Source organism: Centropristis striata, chromosome 16 (assembly GCF_030273125.1).
Source record: "Centropristis striata isolate RG_2023a ecotype Rhode Island chromosome 16, C.striata_1.0, whole genome shotgun sequence".
NCBI lineage: Eukaryota > Metazoa > Chordata > Actinopteri > Perciformes > Serranidae > Centropristis > Centropristis striata.
In genome coordinates, this window is record NC_081532.1 from 15099487 (window position 1) to 15122812 (window position 23326).

The 23326-nt window shown below is 38.3% G+C and overlaps 1 protein-coding gene and 1 long non-coding RNA gene across 4 annotated transcripts in view; one reads left to right on the top strand and one right to left on the bottom strand.

The window, feature by feature from the left end:
* Positions 1 to 4317: 4317 nt before the first annotated feature.
* nkx2.2a (NK2 homeobox 2a) overlaps positions 4318 to 23326 on the top strand; it is an 85783-nt gene continuing 66774 nt past the window's right edge. For all 3 annotated transcript variants that reach the window (XM_059354024.1, XM_059354025.1, XM_059354026.1), the window contains exon 1: positions 4318 to 4696. The gene's annotated coding sequence lies outside the window, so the exon portion shown is untranslated. The remainder of the gene's footprint in view (positions 4697 to 23326) is intronic.
* Positions 16129 to 17650, bottom strand: LOC131988777 (uncharacterized). Its single transcript, XR_009395892.1, has 3 exons — positions 17521 to 17650; positions 17341 to 17437; positions 16129 to 16716 (listed from the first exon to the last, which is right to left on the bottom strand). It is a non-coding gene; the product is annotated as an uncharacterized LOC131988777 (long non-coding RNA).

Sequence of the window (23326 nt, forward strand, 5' to 3'; positions counted from 1 at the left end):
ATGGAAAATACAAAAACAATCAAAGGAAGACTGTTCTGTATGAGTGTAGCAGGAAACCATTAGACGTTAGAACACTATCAGATTGTTATACTTTTAAACCTCTCATATAAGATAACAGACATTTAAGAAAATCAAAGTACCACACATGTGATGTAATGACACTTTAAATCTCACTCTAAAAATACTAAGAGTCAAAGTGAAGCGGAATGAGTCAGAGACTCAGTGGTGTCTGTGGTAGTGCTGACAGCTTTTAATCAGGTTGCCAGGTTGAACATAGGTTACTGTCAAAGGAATAATACTCTGATTATCAACTCGACTGCCACATGCAAAGCATAAATACTGAATGTAAACAGGTGTCTCCAGTAGATCACTCGGTGCTAAACATACTAACTATGTATCATAGTACCATATCACCACCATGGTGAGTGATCATTTAAATATGGGTTTTTGGGATGCAATAACCGGAGTATTTAAAGGTGCTGTACTCGAAATACAAAAAAAAAAATCTGTCTGCGCTAGGATTGTCTCCACACGGCTCTCAGGAGAGTTTGATTGACATTCAGAATCTGGGCCAGGAAAGGCTGCACACCGCCGTCGCCTCTGACGTGACGAGCAAACATTGAGGTGGCTAAGCTGTTAAGTGCTCTCAGTGGCTAGCTAATTGTTGCCGCTCTGCATTGTGCACTAACCAGAATGGCCCTCCGTGGGAGATGGGTGCTCAAATGGAGATAACTGTTGATCAGTGCATTATGAAAGGAAGGAGAGGATGGAAGACATGGGGAGAACGAATGGCAAGACTGACAAAGCTAACAGTAGTAATGGGGCTTAGCTAGTTCACACTCATCAGCAGTAATGTTAACCGTACCGTACGATCTCCAGAAGAAGCCTGGTCATGGCAGCGCAGTGTAGAGCTCCAGTAAGTCGCCGGCGACTAGCCAGTTGGCAGAACCTGCACACAAACAGAGGGGCCAACGGTTTCAACAAGTCATTCCCAGGAAGTCAAATACATAATAATGATGACAAAGGGAGGAACAAAGAGGTTCGAACTACAACACAGACAGGTTATGTGACACAATTCTTTGCTGCAATACAAATTTATTACAGTTACATTACAGGAACGGTAAGCTGTTGTCAGTGTCCCAAAACACTACTTTTATACTGCTTTAAGATTAACTGTCTCTACTAGATCCTGACCTTACTCAGCAAATTTTATTAAAAGATTTCATTATTTCAATCTATAAAGCTCCACTTTCATAAAATAGCTTAATCTGTTTACATTGGATTACATGTCAGAAGGTCATGTACAGGAACATCTCTGAAAACCTTTCTTATAATAACATTCATTAAAATGTTATTATAAGAAAGGTTTTCAGAGATGTTAACCCTGCTAGTTTGACTTGGATAACTGCCTCTGTAAATACTTAAGCTTACACTATTTACTCATTGCTGGATGAGTAAGGTAACTTTACCTTTGTGTGCACTTCTTTGTATGAATTGTTTGTATATTGAGTTGCGTCCCTGACAGGATGTAGGAGCAGTGCCCTAAAGCAAGGCGAGAAAAAAAAGAGCAATCAGATTAGGACGTAGTGACATCATCAAAACAGTTTTTCATGGCTATCAGCGCGCTGGGCAACACAAAGCACTTGAGTCGAGGACATGAAAGGCCTGTGACAGCATTTTCTCATTTGAAGTAACTTAAGCTAAACTTTCACCTCTCACTTGTGCTACAAAAATACCTGTTGTGAGAAGTCTGGCACGGTCTGTTTGTGGTTAAGTCGGCCATGGTTGCCCCTGAGGCAATTTCATATATTTCCTTCACACTTCTGTCAAAGCTCGTAATATGTGACAGACTATACCCCCAAAGAAGCACTAGAAGGAAAAGTACAACTTCACCACCTTTAGTGTGTTGGTGTACACCCCGCTGCTATCATTAGTATAGCAGTCATACAGTATGTGACTAGCAAAACAACAGTGCTGTGTCTTCAATAGTCTATATGCATTATTTAATATTGTAAATGTGCTCTAGTCCCTTGTTTTATGCATGAGAAATCTGCAGTTAAATTACTATTTTTTCCACTAAAAAAAATCACTGTTTCTTATGTTTATGATTACGTGAAAGACTATCTGTCTCTTTCCTTTTTATCTATCGATCCAAACCTGATGTTCTGTGATTTAAACCATCACAATTTCTGCCATCACAATTTCTGCAGCTCTGAAATGGAATTCATGAAAATAAACAAATCTTTTAAATAACAATTGCACTGCCTGCGATATTAAACCTCTGTGAGCCACATGTTGGTACTAAAGTAAACTATGCAAGTAACTGGGTAGTTTATGTAAACACAGTGAAAATGGCTGCTTAGCCCAGCAGCAGCACCAAATCCCTAAGTACTGGAGCCTATGATTAGACTCACTCAACCTTTGGAATAATAAACTTCAACTTCTGGTCGTCCTTAATCGGACATTTAATCTCATTTTTTTTCCTAGATCAGAGTTGGTTCAAAAGCTCCTAACTGTCCTTTAATGCCCCTTAAGTGTTCATGTTGAGCAGCTGTGTTTCATGTGCTGAAGCCAGCTTTTCATAAGCTGAATAAGATAGGGGATGGAAGAAACAACTTGTCCGAAGTGGGTGATACAGGAGATGTTGAGTTAGTTTCAGTACTGATTCAAATTTAGTAATGTCTGTTTCAGCACAAAAGGAGAAAAATCTAAGATGACACTACAGTATTTCAGGAATTGAAGAAAAAAAGAGATGGCAGAAGTCCCATTAACACTCCAAAAGGACCAAGACAGATCATTCTCCAAAGAAATGTACGTCAATATTCTGCAGTTATATTAATAATATTCGGCAGTTCAGAAACAAGCTAAACATAAACATTAAAAATGGTGAAATAATTCAAATGACAAATATGTTGAAAGTTTCATTGGTTTTTAGAAATGTAAAAAGTAAACTGCTGTTTGCATCCTGTGTGAAACTGACTTATTGTAACTTACGTTCCATATGTAAAACATCACATGTCAAAAGTTCATTAATGCTTCACAAAGTTTACGCCCACAATCTCTTAATAATCCAATCATAACCCCCAAATGAACTGCAAAGTGCGCAACCTCAAGGAAATCTGTGTTTTTGTCAGCAAAGGAGAAAAAAGCCAGCTTTACCTCCCAGTTTCTCCAGGAGTTGCCACTGCAAACCTGCCTAGGTGCGCCTCTTTTCACACAGCAGTGTGAAATACGAAATACGCCACACGATCTTGCGAGAAGTGATGAAGAGTGGTGAGGGAGGAGTACATCTCTGAAATAGAGGGGAAATATCTGTTCAAGGCGTCACTTTAAACAATATGAGATCAAGGTTTATTGTGTCATTAATTGTCAATGAGATTATGCCACATAGAAGACCAGCCAGTGGGTATCTTTTTCTCTAAGTAATAGGCAACATAGTTGTTAATGTACAGCTTGGTTTCCGACTTTTCAATGGTAGTGCAATGCATCTGACTTATGAGACGCTGTTTTGGCCTCGATGGTGTGAAGGCTCACCATACTCAAAGCAAAGAAAGCTAGATACAGTGTTGGAGGCGGACTGTGCTTATTCTCTATGACAGTTGCTCAATGGCTTATGAAGCTAGAAAGTTCAACTTCTGTGAATTAAAAATACAGCTCTTCCACATCTATTGGGCCCATGGAGCATATGCACTAACGACTTCCAATTTAGGCCACGGCCACACAACCCTGAATTTAAGATTATTCACCTGCTATTCACCTCCATTCTATGCAGGCCAAAGAGGGAATAACACATTCACTTCCAGTTGCGAAATAAACTTGTGTACGTTATTGTTTGATGCTGAACTACACAATATGCAAATACATGTTTGTGGTGAACTCAACTTAGACCGCATACCAGTGCACAAATATCCCTGTGAGTCACATATTTTACTGCCCTAGTGGACAATGGTCACTCACCTGCATACACTCATGTGGGACTGCAGCCTTACAGATGTTCTTCTTCTTCTTCTTCTTCTTTTTCTTATTCTTCTTCTTCTTCTTTTGAGTTTTATTGGTGGTTGGCAGACCAACTTACAGGTACATTACCGCCACCTACTGGACTGGAGTGTGGAGCAATAGATTGACAGGAAATTAAGGAGAGAAGATAATAATACCATAGACTGTATAAAATGAATAATACTGATTAAAATATAAATAAATGATTTAACGGGAAAAGGGAGGGAACAATAGTGTAAATAATAACATTTAACAATACAAATATAAATAATTAATTACATATCTAAATTGACGTTTCTTTACCAAAGTAAGTATATGGGAAAAAGTCTTCCTACATCACGTGACAGACACGTTTCGCGCTCTTCTTGGGTGGGTGGGGCTATTTTGGTGCGAAACCGGTAGCTAAAATAAATGGCGTCTCCGCCAGAGTTCAATGCCACTTTAAGTCAAAGTACAGTGCAAAATTTGCTTGTTTAAAACATTACCAAGCAATATAACACCTCCAAAGTGATTTTCACAAGTCTTGAAACAGCCGTAACGGAAAATGTTGCAGGCCAGCAGTGTTCATACATCTATCCAGTGGTCAACTTTCATACATCCTACTCGAGAGTCCCTGAAAACCTACAAAAGCCTGGAGGGGTTCAAATTGACTAAATCCATGGGAGTCTACCAGCTGAAATTGCTTGACGACGCTAAAAGGGTAAGCAATGGCAAAGCAACGTTAATGTAACCGGTGTGATAGCTTGTATGTATCCTTAATTGGTCTGTATAATTGATAAAGTTACCTAAATCATTACTGTCTTGGTGAATTTCGAAAGACACCATCTCATACGTGAAATTCTACCTTTATGATAAACAGCGGTTATCATGGAGTTGTACGGTGACGGTAATACAAGCCTATTACACAAGGTGGTAATGGTAGTAAACTATGTATTCTGTACCTGACATCAAGTTGTCACTACACAGTCCGAGTCCGTTGCTTGTGAGGTCCCGTCGTTCAGTTTTCTTGTTTTCTTCTCGTTTTACAGCAGTTGTTGCTGTATAAAATGCTTTCCAATTAACTTTTCCCTGTTTGTTCTGGCATGCCAGCTATTTACCACACTCACCCTGTACTGTATAATTACAGCAGGTGCTTGCCTGCCAATATGGCGGCGTTTTAATTACGATTAATTGCGTGACAAAAACTCCCTGTGCTCTCTATTATATTGTAAATATCACTGTTACCGAAGTGTCAATTCAGACGCTGTTAATCTCTTGATTTCCTGATTTGTGATGTCTAGAGGGAATCCCTGCGAAAACGCGTAGTGGACTTTTGAGTTGACTTACTTGTAGGCTAGTTGTTGTGGACTGGATCTGGACTGAACTGTTTTTTGTTGTTGGGAAAACAAAGCGGATTCAATGCTGAGTGGACAGAACTCTGAGGTACGATTCTTGAAACTGAATTAAGTTGTGGTCTATTTGTATTTGCCTTGGTGTTTTTTGGCGACTTGTATTTTATTACAACTCTCAACTTTATTGTTTTTTTTTTATGGTTTCATGGAGCTATTTTCTTTCTACGTTGTAATCATTATATGTCAGCTGTGACTCTGATTGGCACCTGCAACTTCATACTTGTGATTAGAGGAAATCATAATTAGGTAACTATTATGTAAATAGTTTTCTTACTCTTGTGATCAAAAATGTTGATCTAAAGCTCCATCCCTAGTCTGTTTTAGAAAAAGATTTCTAATAAATAATAAATAATAGCAACTTTTGATCAACCTATATCAAGTTTAGGCTAACTAACTTCTGCTTATATCCAACCTGCAGTTTAAATTACACCTACTGTAAGCCACCACACTCATTCTGAGTAAGGATAAAGATCATTTAGTTGGTTAAACAGATACAGATAATAGTGTACTTGGCCATCCCTAGTAAAGCACTTAACTTATGTTACATTTGTAACATACTTAGCTTTAAATATGTAACATACTTATTTTAAACCAAATCATGAACTTTTCCGAAACCTAATCAAGTATTTTGTTGTCACAATCTAACAAAGTCAATGTTAACCATGCTTACATTCAGTCGTATAATAGTTTGATTCATACGTGTGTTTTTGATGTAACTTTTTTTATTGAGGCAGAGACAGAAAGTCCCCAAAAGATTAAATATCTACAACAGACCCTGTGCTATAAATGTCCACTTTATCATTTCCTGCAGCTGCTAACCATCATAATGATAATTTGTCCTATTGAGATGGGTCCACCTCAGCAATTTGTGCTGATTTAAGATACTAAATTGGTTGCCCTGTTTGTTTGCTTCAGTAATGTCTAACAACTGAAGAAATATCTGCTGTCCCAGTCTGGAGCAATCAGGGTGTATTCTGATTGGCATGCTTGAGTGCTCCTGTAGTCCACTGGGTGAAGGGGAACTACACTGGATCTCAGCCCAGCTGGAAAACTGTCCTGTGAGCAGCTCATCAGCTGTGAAATAGACGGTCTGCATTTGATACAGCACAACTGCACGAGCACTCATGAACTGACAAGACAAACAGACGTCTAAAGACTTAAAATCAAATCAAAATTCTTAGAAAGATTTAGGGTTTACATTTAAAAGACCTCAAGTTGCCATTTTTGAGTGAAGCAGTTAAGTTTTGTTCCATTCATATCATGTTTATTTACACAGTGATCAATTGGTTGCAAGAATAGCAGTCAGCTACAAATTATGTGCGAGCACGAGTGCTTACCACGCTGCACTCACACTCAGCTGGTTTTGATGCAGGGATGGGATCATGGGACAAGTCTTGGACGGCTGTGAAAGGGCTGTGGACTCTGGCGGTCTGCTGCAATGCTCTGTGGGTGGGAACACACACCAGTGTCCTCAGCAACCCAAAAGCAGCCCTATGGTACTGGAATAAGTAGGCCCGACCCCGTGGCCCGCGACGCAGTGGTCCAACGGCGCCTGTCGGCTGAGCCCAAAAACACCATTTCTACCCCAGATGTATTTCTAAGATTTGGTAGTACAACAACTTCAAAGTCCCACTTGATTGTTTTTGATTGTATGATTATTCAACGCTGCCGTCTTTTTCTTTTATTTCTGGGGGGAAAAGATATTATCATTCAACCACACTTATTTAATTGCAGCAATTGGAGCCACTCTAATTGGGCCTTGCCTTTCATCTGTAATGGTAATGATTATGAGATTGTGTTTGTGCTGAGCAGTCTAGTCTGATGAGTCAGAGTGAAATGATATGACTGCTTTAGCTCCCATTTCATCTGTTTTTTTCTAGAATATTGTGTTCTAGCCTCCTACGCAATGATGTGGTTTATTACAACACATATTTCTGTTTTTACAGATATCAAACAAACCGTACGTGCGTTCACATTGTTCTCCATCTTGATGCTTGCAGCTGATTGGATCTTTGTAATGGAGGTCTTGAATAAGTAAACAGTGAATGCCTGTTCACAATGTCAGCGTGCTTTGTCAGGGCCACGCAGACATTTTAAGAGCATCTTATCATGTTGATTTAAGCAATTAAACATGAAGTTGCCCACTGCAAGCTCCGACTGACTGTATCATCTTAATTATTATCTACAGAACCTTATCCTCAAAGCATTTTCTGAACCCCGATAACGAGGACTTATCACGGTCATTATGTGGTTAAATGTCTGGCTATTTGGGAAAAAAAAGGTTGAATTTGGGAAATGTTAGACGCAGTACAACCTAGCCTTTAATGTGTTTGGGTATGGTGGTTTCCAAATGCTTTCAGGTTGCATGTATGATAAACAAAGTAATTAATCCTTAAATGATACCTTCTACTCTAATCATTTCGTGTGACAAGCAGGTCTAGATTAAAGCAGTGTAAACAGACTGTGCTTTGACCCAGGAAATTGTTAGTGGGGTCTGAAAAGCTGCTAAATAGGCAGATCACTACACTTTTCACTTTGCATTTTTCTAAAACCTGGTTTGATAGTTCCCAGCCGTACATTTCGTGCAGGATTCAGGATTTGCTGTTATAAGTTTGTGATCCAAATCAATTTTAACATCAGTAGATTTTTTTTTCTCCTATTCACCCAGTATTAAAGACAACTCTGTAGCTGCAGTTGTGCATGAGTTTACTAATATTCATTCTATGACTGCAGTCTTTTGCCCCTAAGTCAACCACATCCAGATCCCGATCTAATCAAATGTGACAAAGCTTTGCAGGGAAAGATGGGCAGCGATCTGGACTCTGCCCATGCCAGTATAGGAGCTGTTTTGACAAGGATTATCACTTTCATCACCAGGTAATTTATAACAACCCCCAGCTTCTACAGACCTCATATCTCTCCTAAAGAACTGTGCTTACAAACACGGGAGCGATGCTGGTAGCTCGGTTTCTCACCTTCTGCCTAAGTAGGAGGGGGGAAAAAGCCCCAAACATTCAAACATCACGTTATCTTTGGCCCATATTGCAGGCTGACTCTTGCACAGAAGCCCGGGCCATGAGTGTCTTGGCAGAACAATCACCTGCATAGTGATGCAAAAGCAAAGGAATTTATCCAGGAGCCTTCATAAATCAACCCTTTACGTTAAAATAAACTCTGCCCATGCAGCTCTGAAGGGCAGTGGATTAATTCGGTAAAATTCAAAGTTTTGAAACCACTATCTTGCTTATATTATTATTCATAGTTTTCAGTTTGTGACATATGGAAGCCCATTTCTGCCAATGTGATGGAAAAAAAAAGATCTGAAAATGTTGCATCTGTCAAAATAAAGAGAACTTTTTCAGAAAAAAATATAGTATCTTTTGAGAACTTTTCAACATTTTGAGATAAGTAAGTCATTAGAAATAATGGCTTGGAAACTAAAATAAAGAAGTAATTGTTTCGAGATAAGCCATTATTTTGGCAGACTTTTTCCTTTTTTTTTGCGATACTAAGCATTATTTTTGAGTTGTTAGAGAAAGTTTCCCTTTTTTTTAGATATTAGGTTAGTTAGGTTAGAATTATTAAAATAATTCTTTTATTATTAAAAGTAAATAATTATTTCAAGTTAAGTTGGTCATTTTGTTTTGCAGTATTATGTCATTATTTTTAAGATACAAATCATTCTTTTTGCAATATTAAACCATTAATTTGACAAAAGTTAGTCATTACATCTATTTTCACTTTTTTTTTTTTAGATAGAAGTCATTGTGTTTGTCATTATAATAACTTACAGGTTCCATTTTCTTTTACGACAAGGCTAACAAGTTTTTTTTACTGGCAGAAACGGGCTTCCATAGTGACATGTTCTCAAAATATTCACAGTTATTCCTGTAATCTTGACAGGTTCAGGAGAAAAGATATTATGATATGACCAGTATAAACCTGACAAATGATACCACAATGCATATTATAGCAAGCTCAGTCTTGTAATGAATTACAAACACGAGTGATAGTTAGAACATTTTATTTCAATCTATCACAACAAAATTATGAACAGACTTTGCCCACAGTCCATGCAAGAATGTGCAACAGTGGATTAACCAGAACCCCAATCCAGACGTGGATATGAAGACTGTTTATGATGTAAGCATGCCATCTTTTCAGTTTGTGCAATACAAATGTTTTCACAGTGGAGTGCTATCATAACAGCATCTGAAGTGCCTCCACCCCTTCCTTCAACATTAACTGAACACTCAGGTAATACAATTATACTGTGGCGCCAGTGGTCTGCAAAGATAAGCAGTTTAGAGTATGCTGAAGCAGCACTTTAATGCAGAATTTTTTAATTAATTTGTATGTTAACTAAAGACTTAATCCCTGCCTAACAGTACATTTTACACATCTTGAATCCGTGAATGAAAACATTGCGACTTTTAAAGAAATCAGCAAAAATATTAATAAAAAACCAGTGTGAAAGCTCCATGATTTACAAAAAACAAAGACAAAAACTATTAACAGCTATTTGTTACTGTGGTTCTGGCAGATTTTCTCCCAATTTCTCAATAGATTACTTTTAAACGTTAACATTTGCAAGATGTCGACTACATTTCAGATCTACTCACCACAGAGTAATGAGACTCAGTCCAATGGAATCCTTGTAGGAATGCATGTTAACATATAATATACAAAAATCAAAGACAGAGAGACAACCAGAGAAACCATCCACCAATGCTCGAGCCATGTTCTTGTCAGTCTGCCTGCTTTGGTTAAACAACACTGAAAGGGCGCTGTGCTCAAGCATTCACAAGGGATATCCTACACATGTTTGTTATACATCAAATTGAAAATTATCACACAGAATTTGCAAAGAGGGCGAGAGAATAAAAGCGAGAGGAAAGGAAACCAAAAATGTGGCCACACGAGATTTTCCTCATTGCTTTTTTCTGTGCTTAAACTATAGTTCCAAAAAGCCACCCACGCTTCACCACGTAGGGAGAAACCAGTCTCAAACTGGCACCTATTTATGGACTTTGCTACTGCCAGAGAGAAATTCCTCCTACAGTGAAAAAAGCCTATTGAATGTGTAGCTCATCCATCATTCTAAAGCCATTGGCTTCAAAACAGAAGCAGCAAGGCTATGATTTGGTTGCACACTTTGCTTTGATTGGTTCCCCACTTATGCTTTTGACTTCTCTTTTAAACTTTTATCCTCCAAATAAAGCCCTTCCTCTCTGCAATACAACTTTTTTTATTAGTTCCACTCGGTTCCTTCCGTGGCCGAGTTTATGACCTTCAGATATGTGCAGTAAGCGAGTTCCCGAGGTTCATCGTATGTCGTGTGAACTCCTCATTGGTGTGAGTGGGCGTCGAGCTGACGTCATGAACTCCACTTCACCTGCACAAGCTGCAGCTCATGTAAAGAAAGACGTGGTGGCCCCTGCCCTACCTGCTTTGAAGCCAATTAACTAATCTTCTCACCGGCTTCTTAAAGTATGAAAACACCATCGCGCTATCTGTGTGAAAATCAGCCCAATAGTCAAAATGACGTCTATTCAGCACGCTCAAAACCAAAACAGGAGAAGCATTCCTGTGTGTGTGTCAGGGTGTTGGTGTGATATCCATTCACTCTGTTATTTATGATCCACTGAGACACTCATGGTAGCCATTGGTGAAGCTGTAAATATCCACAGTTTAACTTTGGCTGCTATGTTGTTATTATAGTCATTTATCCAATTGTAATCAAGAGTGTGTTGCTTAACTTTGCAAAGTGCTGGGAATCATTCATTATTTATTAGAATAACAAAATGAATAATGGGTGCCGAGAAAAGCCTTTTTCACCATAACAGCTGATATTTAAAATAGACCTATTTGCTGTTTAGGATATAAATGTATTTCTTAGTCTGACCTATTTTTGTATTTTATTTCCTTCTGGCAAAAGCTAAGTCCCTGCGCTACTGTAAGTCACTGCTCATTTTAGCTGAAGAAAGAAAAAAAAGAAGAATAGACTTTGATGCTGACAGCTTTATCCGTGCAGCCCCAGTGTGCAGTATGCTGGAAATGGTGCAGACAACAACACGGACACATGAAGGGTTTGGCACCAGCGGCCACAACGTTGTATTGTTGTTTTTGCCCTGAATTTTCCAGAGATCACGTCAGTCAAAGAAGGTGGCCAGTGCGCTCTCAAGTGCAGAGACGGCGTGAGACAAAGCAGACGTAGTTATACATTGTCATGTAGTGTCTGGGAGATAAGAAGTGACAGACTGCAGAGATCTAAGTGATACGGAGACAATAGAAAGCTGAGCAGGGTTCAACTTTATTCAGTGCAGTGTGGTATATTCAACAGGCTCTATGATTAAAGGCATTGTTTGGATTTTTTTAAGTTAAGTTGCATGACATATCCTGATCAGTGTATTACTAACATTGTACATTGCATTGCTTCTTTCGCTTCTTTAAGTGTTTGATATATTCAGAATATTTTCTGTTAGACAGCCCTTTGCTTTGGCTCTTTAGTTCCTTAACTGTACTGTATAACATCTGTATTCCTACACATAAGCATTGTGCTGCAAACTGTATCAAGCTGTAGATTGAACTGTTTCAGTCAGACTTTACCACAGGTTTTGGAAGACACAACAAAAAAAACTGGAGGCAGAGAAAAAGGCTGTCTGATGACACGTTCAAAGTGGTGGCTTTTGAAATTAACTCACATTTGTCTGATAACATAATATAATATAATATAATATAATATAATATTGTATTATATTATATTATGTTATCAGACAAATGTGAGATATAATATAATGCAACTTCAAATTAGCGAAAAAGCTGACCGTAGCCATAGCCACAAGTGTCCCCATTGATTTACAGTCATGGCAAAGAGAATAAACCACAAAGCACATTTTCAGGTTATAAGGGTATAAGGTAAGGGTATAAGGTCCTTGGTAAGAATTAGGTCTGGGCGATATACCGATATAAAAAATATATTGAATATTTTTAAATATACAGCCTAAATACATTGGGATATGACTTTTGGCCCAGCCCTAGTAAGGATTATACAGGACTTGCAAGTTGGTGATAAAAATGGCAACATTAACATTAGTACCATTGGTTAAGTTTATTTTGATCCTCCTGGAAAAACTACCAAAGAACTCTTATTGGGTAGGATTTGTGCATGTATCCCGCTCAGATTCTCATGTATGTTTTGGTTACCACAATAAGTTTCACACCTATCAGATATTACCACATAAGCAATATAACTCTCCAGTAAAGTCATAGCAACCAGAAACGGATGGCAGAGTGATGCATCTGGGCTTTTAAGCGGAGTGAACAAATATTATCAGTCAGGGTCAGTGTGCTGAGGCTGGTGCTTGTTGGACCGCTACCAGTAGGGTCTTTCCTCCAGTTCACAGCTTTAACAAGTCTGATTTGAGTGACCTGGGGAAACGGTTTAATGACCGTGTGTCAGCGTTTCAACACTGTGTGGGTGGGTGGTCTGACGCGACTGGGCAGGGACCGTACACTGATGTACAGTGCTGTAAATGGATGTTTCAGCAGAACAACAAACACTTTTCTGTTCACCATCCCAGGAAAGTCCCTGATTAGGTCATGTTGTGTATTTATACGGCGGTTCTAAATTGTTTGTTTTCTGAAAGAGGTTAGTCCAATGATTTCACACAGATAATATATTGTGTCCTAATATTTTAGAGCTTTTTTATACCTGAAATATTCTTAAGTTTGTATTTATGCCACATTTCTTTTTTCCCATAATGTTATCGTGAGCATTAAGGAACACCTATATATATTATACCCTTTATGCCAACCTGCATGACGTCCTCTAAAGATACTGTAATCCATTTTCACTGGCAGAGTCTTAATAACCGTCACAGACTTTTATAGGAGGCCCGGCGCCACATCTCTCTAGTCAGCTGTGCTCCTCGAGCACATTTCCCAGGAGCCCAGTGTCCGAGTGTCATTTGTTTCATCTGCAATTAATCAGCCATCATGTGTATCCTGAGTTTGTTAGGTTTACCTCCCCATCCCTCCCCGCAGCTCCTGCAGGTTTATGGTCAACACAGAGCCGACGCCAGGATTTAAGAGAGTTCTGCCACTCGACATGCTTTTCAAGTTTTTATTCCCTTGTAACACTCAATAAATAGATGACTGAGTAAAGCAACATGTGATCTTTTGAGATGCAACATGTGATCTTTTTAGATGCGGCATGTGAAATTAAATTCAGTATATAAATGCAATTATTAGTTTAATAATGTTTGAATTAATATGTAAGACATTAAAATATTGACATTTTTTCATCTAATTTCAAAATTTTTAAAGCAGCTTTCATACTCACAATTTATCGAGAGAAAAAAATGGGTCACTAAAAGTGATTTGTCATGTAGTTCTGCATCTCCTCTCAGTTCTACAGAGTGCTTAAGTGTCATTCAGTTTATTGTATTCTCACAACTTTACTGTTTTGGTTCAGTCTCACTGCTCTCGTCAGTGTTTTCTGCAGCTGCAGCAGGCAGCTGTTTTCAGCTGACACTACCTGCTCATGCACCAAACTACAGACACAGAGCAAGCAACTAGCTGATGAAGATAATGGAGCATTTAGCAAATAAAGAGCCAAATATTTTCAGCCTGAGTTGTAGGAGACCAAAATAGAGCTTAAAGGAATCTGAATATTCTCTCTGCCAGGCATAAGCGCGTGTGTATCTGTCTGATGCAGAAAATCTTTCATACTACCGGACTCATCAGGCTAATGTGTTTTGTGCACATTTATGACTGTATGTTCAAGGAATTACCATGGTCGCAGTGAATTATACTTTTTGAAAAAAAAAAAAAACTGCTTATTGACTGTTCTGTTTATACCTAGGGACAGCATATGTGGCGGTTATGTAAGTGTTCTTTTGTCAGTATTTTCACTTTGAAAATTTTTACACCACTGGAGTTTATGAATTGCTCATGTCCTGATTTGGAATAATATTTATGAAATATCAGAGAGAAGTAGAGTGCAGAGCGCACATAGTGGTCTTTTCTGAGTGCATTTTTCTAGTTTGTTGTTAGTTACATTCAAGAAAAATGAGTACTAATGTTGCTCCATGTCTGCAGGATTTGCTAATATGTTTACCTTATCAACTTTATATTCTAATTTGTCCATATATTGTGTTTACAGCTTGTTGTGAAACTCCCAAGGAGCCCAAAAAAATAATTAATGCAGGTTTAACTTGCCTACTTATACTCTTTAAAAAGTGAAAACTAAAGCATCACAATAACTCTGTTTTCAAAGTTATTGTTTGCCTGAAGCACCACCTGAAATATACTGAGGAGAAAAAACGTGTGTAGTTACACGTCAGCTTCTCAACCAGAGCCATGTTAATTTATTTTCACTTCCCTAATGGAAAAATATTCCCCTAATTACGGTAAACAGAAAGTTGCTATTTCATATGGAATCATTCATGTTTGATGCCTGACTCCGATAAGACACTTTTGAAGTTCCACTGTATATGTTGTAAATTGTTTCTTTGAGCTTGCTCAAGTACCAAAATCACCCCTGCTTCACCCACGGGAATAGCGAGCAGAGCGGGTACCACTCCAGCCCTTGGAATCTGGGCCAGAAGTTTCCAAACATCTTTTCCTGGTGCCTAAAATTAGCAGCATAATGAGCTAGTGGCTTCCTTTTCTCTGAACTAATACCCCATCCCTGTGGGACGGCATGATGTGGACTAACACTCGAGATCAACAGAAAACTCTCCCACTGACACTTAAGGCCCCAGGGCTGAACATTTCAAACTGAAAAGAAAGAATTTATCTCTAGTACTTTGAATTCTAAACGAAATATCTTGTAAATGTACAAAAGTAAGAGCAGTTTTATAAATAATAATCTGATCTTTACATAGTTTTTTTTTCTAAGCTGCTGCATTAAATGGTTGCAAACACAACCCAGAGCAGTTAAAATTTCCTCAGCAGTCTCCTTCACCACTGTTTCCAGCGTACACCTTCACTGAAACAAGTTTTATGTGGACTCTGGGACGGCTGGGGAGAATGGAAAAGACATGCTTAAGTAGACTCCACTTCATTATTAAACCTATAGGTCACATTTAATTGCACTTGCATTAATCTGTTTTATTTCAACTAATGAGTACTGCCATAAATTTAACTGAAGGTGAGGAATTTTTATGACCTTCAGCAAACTTTTGATCAGGTGCTGAAGCTGTTCAGGGGAACACGACTTGGAGGATCTTTACTGTGTACAGTACAGTGTCCGATTACACAACGGTTTGATTTTCAGCTCTCATTAGGAATTCTTCATCACACATAATGGATGCCTTTTGGGTTTAGTGGACTGCTTTCTTTGAGGTCCACTATAGGGACCACTACAGGTAATCTTTCAAACACAGACTGGTTGCGTGTTATTTGTGTCTAAAATTCTCGAATGATGGCAGGAAACGTCTGGCACACTAATCAGCCTGCGATTGCCAAGTTTTTATTATTTTGTTGGGTTTTCCTTATTAGCTTTTGTTATATAGTCTTTTTAATGTCCTAATTTTGATGTAAGAGTACTCTGTGTCAACAGCTGAAAGTCACATTTACTTAAACTGCTAAAAAATCTTAAATGCTATCATAATAGGCATATATAAAAAAAATTCACAGCATGTCGAATGTATTTTAACTTTAATACAGAGGTAGGATTTGGGGGGCTTAAAGCATAGGACAGGTTTGATCTCAGTTTGAAGAACATTTTTATACATTTATATTTTATCATATTTAAAAAGATTAAGATTTCCTTTAGTCCTACAATTGGGAAAATTCAAGTATTACAGCAGCAAAGTGGGCTATCAAAATACAATAAATAGCAAACAGCAGTATAAAATAGAAATATAAGAGGTATTGGCAAATAAAAAAGTAGAAATATGAAAATTATTAACAATTCAAAACTAGAATAAAATATAAACATTAACATTAAATACAATGTAGACAGAGTCAGCAGTTGGATATGTATCCTGTTATCTAAGATTAGCACATTACTGAGCATTACTCAAGCAAAATGTGTCATATTTTTATGCGATTACATTTTAAGCATCTACCCATACACATGTTGCATTATGACTTCCCCTTTTTTCCTTTGCAACACAAGTTAACTTACTACATCCCCTTTTAAGTGAGACGCTATTTACAATCATCCATCCTGGACATGATCACTAGAAACATGAACAGAGATCAGCAAAGACTCTGTTTGTTACTTCAGTGTAGCATAGAGGTTGCCTGGATCAGCAGAGGAAGCGTTCACCGTGCTGTAGGTCACTGCATCTACGTCATCATCACGTTTTCTCCCAATCTTGATAGAAAAAACAAGATGTAAATGACACAAAAGGATACTGCACTACTTAACCAACCAAAAAGCATTAACAGTATCCAACACAAAACAACATTAAAGGTCATGCTCTCAGATTTAATGCTTTGCAGACGACATCCCGCTTTAAAAAAAAAAAAAACAAACACGAAGACGTACAAAACAATGAAAAGAGACTGAAATAGACTACAAATGGACATAATATAACTACATCCCCCCAAAAGACTACAAAAAGACACAAAATGACCACAAATAGACACAAAACAACTAAAAGAGACACAGAATGACTACAAAGGGACACACTACAACTACAAAAAACCCAAAAGACTACAAAGAGACACAAAATTACCATAAAGAGACACAAAACAACTTTGATAAAATGCAAAATATCAACAAAATGATTATAGAGAGGAAAACTAAAAAGTTACTCAACATGGAGTAACAGAATAACAATAGAGATGAAAACAATAGGGCCTAAAACAACTTCAAAAGGACACAGAAAGACTACAAAGAGACACAAAATGACCATGAAGAGACACAAAACAACTAGAAGTGACACAAAATCAACAGAGAGATTCTAGGTTCCCAATTATACAGACACTCACACACCTTTCAAGCATGGGTTAGCCATGCCGGCTAGCTATAAGAACAAGCTGTTCATGTTTGTACCGTTACATGTTCGTCATGGCTGAGCCACCAAAAAGACCTAAGAAATGGTGTTCAGTAAGTACCACTTTGTTTTCAGCTTATTTATTATAGTAGTGTTTGTAAATGTGTTCAGTCCATTACCATTGTCGGTCACTGGCTTGCTATCAGCTAGCTCCAAACCTTCCAGAGTTCATTAGCGTCTCTTTGTCCTAATAATGTGGACTGTCTGTTCCTGTGAGCCTTGTGTGTTTCTGATGTTTATCCGGTTCTTATTAAGGGTAAAACCTCCCACAATGTTACAAAATCACTTCTCCTTTAGTTTTCAGATGAAAACAAACTGCAAAGATGCAAAGAGAAACCAACAGGTCTCTGAACCAGGAATGTTTTGTTGTCTTTTCCTCCGGGGAGGTTGGGAAATGTAGTTTCTGTCTCAATTCAGTCTGAAATATTACACAGTTTCAAACAGGTGTTGCAATTTTGTCTCAGACGGTTCAAGTTTTTATTCAAAAGTAATTAAAGCAAACTAATAGGAAGTGAGAGTTAATTTGCGTCACATAAGAAGGATGACTAGACAAGGTTGCACATCAACAATTAGAAGAAGTTAATGCAACGTTTGTCTATAAGAAGCAAGTCTTTCAGAGACTTAGAGCAGTTTTATTCAATTATTTAATTGCTTAATTGTCTTTAATGTTAAATTTCAGTGATTTCTATGTAATAAATGAATAAATAATATATATATATATATATATATATATATATATATATATATATATATATATATATATATATATATATATATATATATATGGACCATAGAATATTGCACATATAAATTAAATTATCGAAAGTAGCATTTATACATAAAATAACTCTCTGAAAGCTGAAATAGGCTGGAAATTCAACAGCTACTTTAAAGCAGCATGAGCTGATTTTTGGCCACTTGGGGGCAGCACAAACAAGCTGTAAACACAATATGACATATTTTACTTATTTTATAGGCTATATGAATAACTTATCAGCAAATTGTTGCTTATTTAAACATCAAGTAAATATGGAGCAACATTAGAATTCATTATCAGTTGTGTTTTTGACCACTTTGCAAATTCATTCCTCTTTAAGCTCTGTTTTTGGTCTCCACCAAAAAGATTTCTTAATGCTACGTTCACCAGCTAGTTGCTGGTGCTGTGCAGGTAGCCTACAGTGTACCCAAGATTCTTGCTTAAAACAGCTGCATCTGTAAACAATGTTAATGAGACCAGTGAGACTGAATTAAAAGTGAAAGTCGGGTTCTGTTAAACCAAAACAATGAGCTGAAAGATGCTAAAACAGTCTGAGGCTGAGGGAAACTGCAGAGATAAATGTGAAATAGGTCACTAAAAGTGACAAAATTTACAGTCATCATCTGTCTTATAATCCATTTTTAATAATGAAATATTGATTTGGTCAGTGCAGGAGGGGTGCACTCTTCACCTCTGTTAACATGTGAATGGAATTCGGATATCAACAGTTGCCTCGTCATTTTAGAAATACATGGTATGAATGAATCATCCAGCAAGCCATATTACTATCTGACACGCAGCTTTTCTCTGTGAACCCTAAACTTCCTCTAGTCCATTGACTACGGGACGCCTCTACAAGAACCAAGCATGTTCTCAAAACAAACAGCACAACCTGTACAGGAGTCCAGACCCGGACCTAAAGAGCCAGACACTGGGATTGCCTCTGACAGCTGTTTCCTGTTATGTAACTACACACAGCTGCTATTTCTAAGAGAGGGCATCTTGGTGTTGTAGACATTTCCAAGGGTCAAGAGGAAGAAAAATAATGCAGCTTTAATAGTGACCAACAATGGACCACCAAGGTTTCCTCCTGTAGCATGCAACGTTCTGACTGACCAAATATGTCAAGCGTCTTCACAGGATCTCTCTTTAATGAAGTTGTTGTGAGCGCTTTAATGTATGGGTGGTGATATTATATGCTGTAATGGTTCTTCAGGGGAAGTTTTTGAAGAGGCAGACTGAAGGAATCACATGGGTCTCTTAGTGGGTTTTCACCCAGACTATTTGCGGAACCATAAGTGATCCACACGCATGCGATCACTCTTTATAGAACCTAATTGTTGTGGTTGTGGATTTCACTGTTCTGTTATTGCCTCATTGTTCAAGTCAAATTTTTCTATTCCAAGAATAGTTGAAGTCTGTGAAATACTTAAAAATAATACAGAGAAAATATTATAGTGTCCTTGAGGCTTCAGACGCATTAGTTTCCTTGTCGACATTTTGCTCAGGAGAATAGAAGATAAATGAGGGAGCAGTAATGGCTGGGAAAAAGGCAGAATATTTGGCTGCCGTACTCTGTAAATATTGTTTCAGTTTGTTTGAGGTCCCTTTACAAAATAAACATTTTACATATTGAATAGATTATCATACTTGTCTGACCTGGATTCTGTATGATAGCATGTGAGCATGTCTTTAACCTCCACGCATGGCCGACGGAAAGAGACCACCCTTAGAACGAGAGGAGTGGAAGTCACTTAATGTGGAAGTTTGTGTCCCTTTGAAATGCACCATTTGTGATGGTTATCAGACATCAGCATCTCAGTGAGCATCACAGTCCAACCTTCACTAAGGACCTCACTTATGTACAACCTCGATTACAAAAAAGTTTGGACACTGTAAAACGTAGCCCAAATAAAAACTAAATGCACACTGGAGAATAAGTGTACATTTTTACCCCCCTGAAATTTTTTTTTCCCAGTTTGACCATTAGATATCTTGTCTTTGTATTGCATTCCGTTCCATTACGTATTTAAAACAAGCACAAACTACAACCCCGATTCCGAAAAATCTGCTGTCAAAGTTACAATTATTCCCAACAATTCCATCAAACCATATCGTCACTTGAGTCATTTGTTCCTATCATGTAATGCCACCCACACGAGTATTTCCTAAATTAGCGCCCCAAGTGGTCATAGCCAAGACATCAACACAACATCCTCATTCCTCAGCTGTTTTAAACCCTAAACTGTAAAAGAAGACAACTTGTCTCAACCTTCTCCACTCTACAGAAGTGAAGCCAAAGTATCCTGGATATGTGATCTGCCATCTTGCATATTTAAAGCCTGAGTAGCTGTAACAGGGTCTTTACCATAACATCCACCTGACCAATAGCTGCCGAACATGATGCTATCAAATTAAAATTTACTTTAAACCAAACTTGGCAAACTTGTCTTGGGAAGACGTGTAGGTTTTTTTTTTTTTAGTTTGGCCCATGTCCCATATGATAATATAATTGTCGCCATCTTGGGTCTCCAACTTTTTTTTCAGAACTGCGGAGCAGACCATTTTTGTTGACTGTGGAGGAGCGAGAGGGCTCTCACGACAATGATACCATGGATACGCATTGCTTTGCTTCTCTTCTGATGACTGCTCGCCTTGTTAGTGACCTGTCAAAAAGTGTCAAAAGTAGCCACGCCCCAAATCATACAATTCTTTATCTTCTATTTTCTTCTAATTGGGGCCATTATTTACTCTATTAACATCAAATTGTCTTGAAGAAGATTTTTTACTAGGGATTGAGACCATAGAGTTGTCTTAAAAAAATTCTGAGGTAATAAATCAAGTGAGAAGTTTAATCATTTTGTATTGAAATGAATGGCGCTGTCAGCGCCTCCTGTTGGAATTTTCGGTAGAATGCAGCTTAAGGCATTTCCTGGTTTGCCTCGCTGCTCAGACCCGGAGGTTGCCGCCTGGCTAACATGAAGGCAGGGTTATTTATTACCTGTACTGCAGCCAGCCAACTGGGGGTGGCGAGTGAGATGTTTTGGCTCACTTATGGGGAGTTGTCATGTCGTCCATCTTTGTATACAGTTTGTCTTTTGGCCACGAAACTACTTGCTTAAGTTTAGGAAAGCTAGTTTGCCTTAAAATAACAACTGCCAGACATGAGAAGGAGTTATGATAGTTAAGTAGTTGTTATTTTAAGTTACATATGTAATTTATGTCACATATGTCAAAGCTGATTTTGGGTTTAGCTGAGAACTCAAACTCTGGTGTCCTTGGTCAAAGCCTTGTGTTTGTTTGACACATTCATCACCACTTGCCCATGCCCCAAGTGGACCTTGTTGTGACTTCCCTCATAATAATAAAATAAAATAATAATTGAAATTTATATAGCGCCTTTCAAGAAACCCAAGGACGCATTACATGGGACATAACTGACAGATAGAGAAAGTGGGCACTTATGATATTTGCTATGGCCACTACAGGGTGTCGCATAACAATTAACGCAAATATGGGTCGGAAAAAATCTGCTGTACAAAAGACACATAAGGTAGTTTTTTGAAGGAGGACAGTCTTATTCTTTTTTTAATCTAATGACTGAATAAAACAAGTAAATTTGGCAGTTACACTGTAGATTAGAAACGACTCTCCTGACAGGTTCTGTTTGTAAAATGATAGATCAAAACTGGCCGCGGTGATTGTGAAATTCCACCAAAACGGAAGATGAATCGGTATAACTAGAAATCAAACCTAGGCAAAAAAAAAAAAAGACACACCAATTGACTCAAACATGCTAACGTGGAAATGCCACATTTTGGGCCAGACCGAGTTTCAAAGTCAATGGAAAACCGAAGACATGTTGCAGTAAAGCACGAGAGGACATGTAAATCTCTCCTTACAGATGTTTGTGGAAAGATTAGAATGGCAAGGCGATAGGTCATAACTTAGTAGCAGACCTTGTAACAGGAGGCAGATTGTAGCGGTTCTCACACTGCTCCCATGGGAGCTGGCAGTGTGTGTAAGCTAAGCCGTTACTTTACCCAATGAGTTTTTAAAGCATCGCTGTTTCTCAAACACCTATGCCAAATGATTACACGAAAAGAGCCTTTACACATCTATATTGTAAACCTTGCAGTTTGGTCAGGTGTTGACCAGCTAGACAAGCCAGACTAGCACGCTACAAAAAAAAAAAGACCTCGATCACACGCTGGAATGCCTCCACGGGTCAGGGGTATTTATTGATGACATCTGTTCTAGGTTAAAGGGCCACAGAAGGTACAAGTACATATGGAAGTCTCTTTTCACAGTAGAGGGGGCTTTTCCTCCATGACTGCGGATGTCCAGTGTGTGTGTGCCCTTTTTTAACCACATACCTGCTCCTGCCTTACACTTCAACTCTTGTGCACATGTCAAGTGACAGGCGTCCATTGAGATTTATCAGGGCAAGATTTATGCTTTTAGCAGCCAGCTCTCGCTTCTTAGTAGCCGCGCTCACTGCGGGCGGTGTTTTTCTTCCTGCACATTCTTATTAGTTTAGTTTATTACAGCAGCACGTCTGGTGAGGTCATTTATGGCCAACCATGGTGGTATGACAAACTCATTTATAACGGTGAGGCTTCAGCACATTGGATGAGATCACTTGTGCCTTCCTCCTCTCTCTCTCTCTCTCTCTCTCTCTCTCTCTCTCTCTCTCTCTCTCTCTCTCTCTCTCTCTCTCTCTCTCTCTCTCATCTGTTTATCTATATATTTGTGCAGGAATACGATGGACTGGGGGATCACTGTTGTTGGTGTGCAATCGCTGGCTTGGGGGCCATTTCACACACTGCTAAACACTATTGAGATCATATGAGAGAGGCGGCAGGTTGGGACCACATGCTGTCAGTGTGGATCACCTCCTGACTGCTTGTGCAGCAGTGATGGAAAACACTTTCTTTTAAGCTTCTGTATAATAATCGGCATGTGATTATCACCTAGAAAATAGAAGGTTTCTTTTCTGCTAAATTTATATTAAAGTCCTTGTAATAAGCATTAGTAATAGGTAATAATGTCTTATATGTCATTAAACATTATGTCTCAGTATTTATTAAAGCATCATAAACGCATATAAAAATGATAACTTTTCATAAAGATGTTTAGCACTGGTTTAACAGTTAAAAGACTGCTTA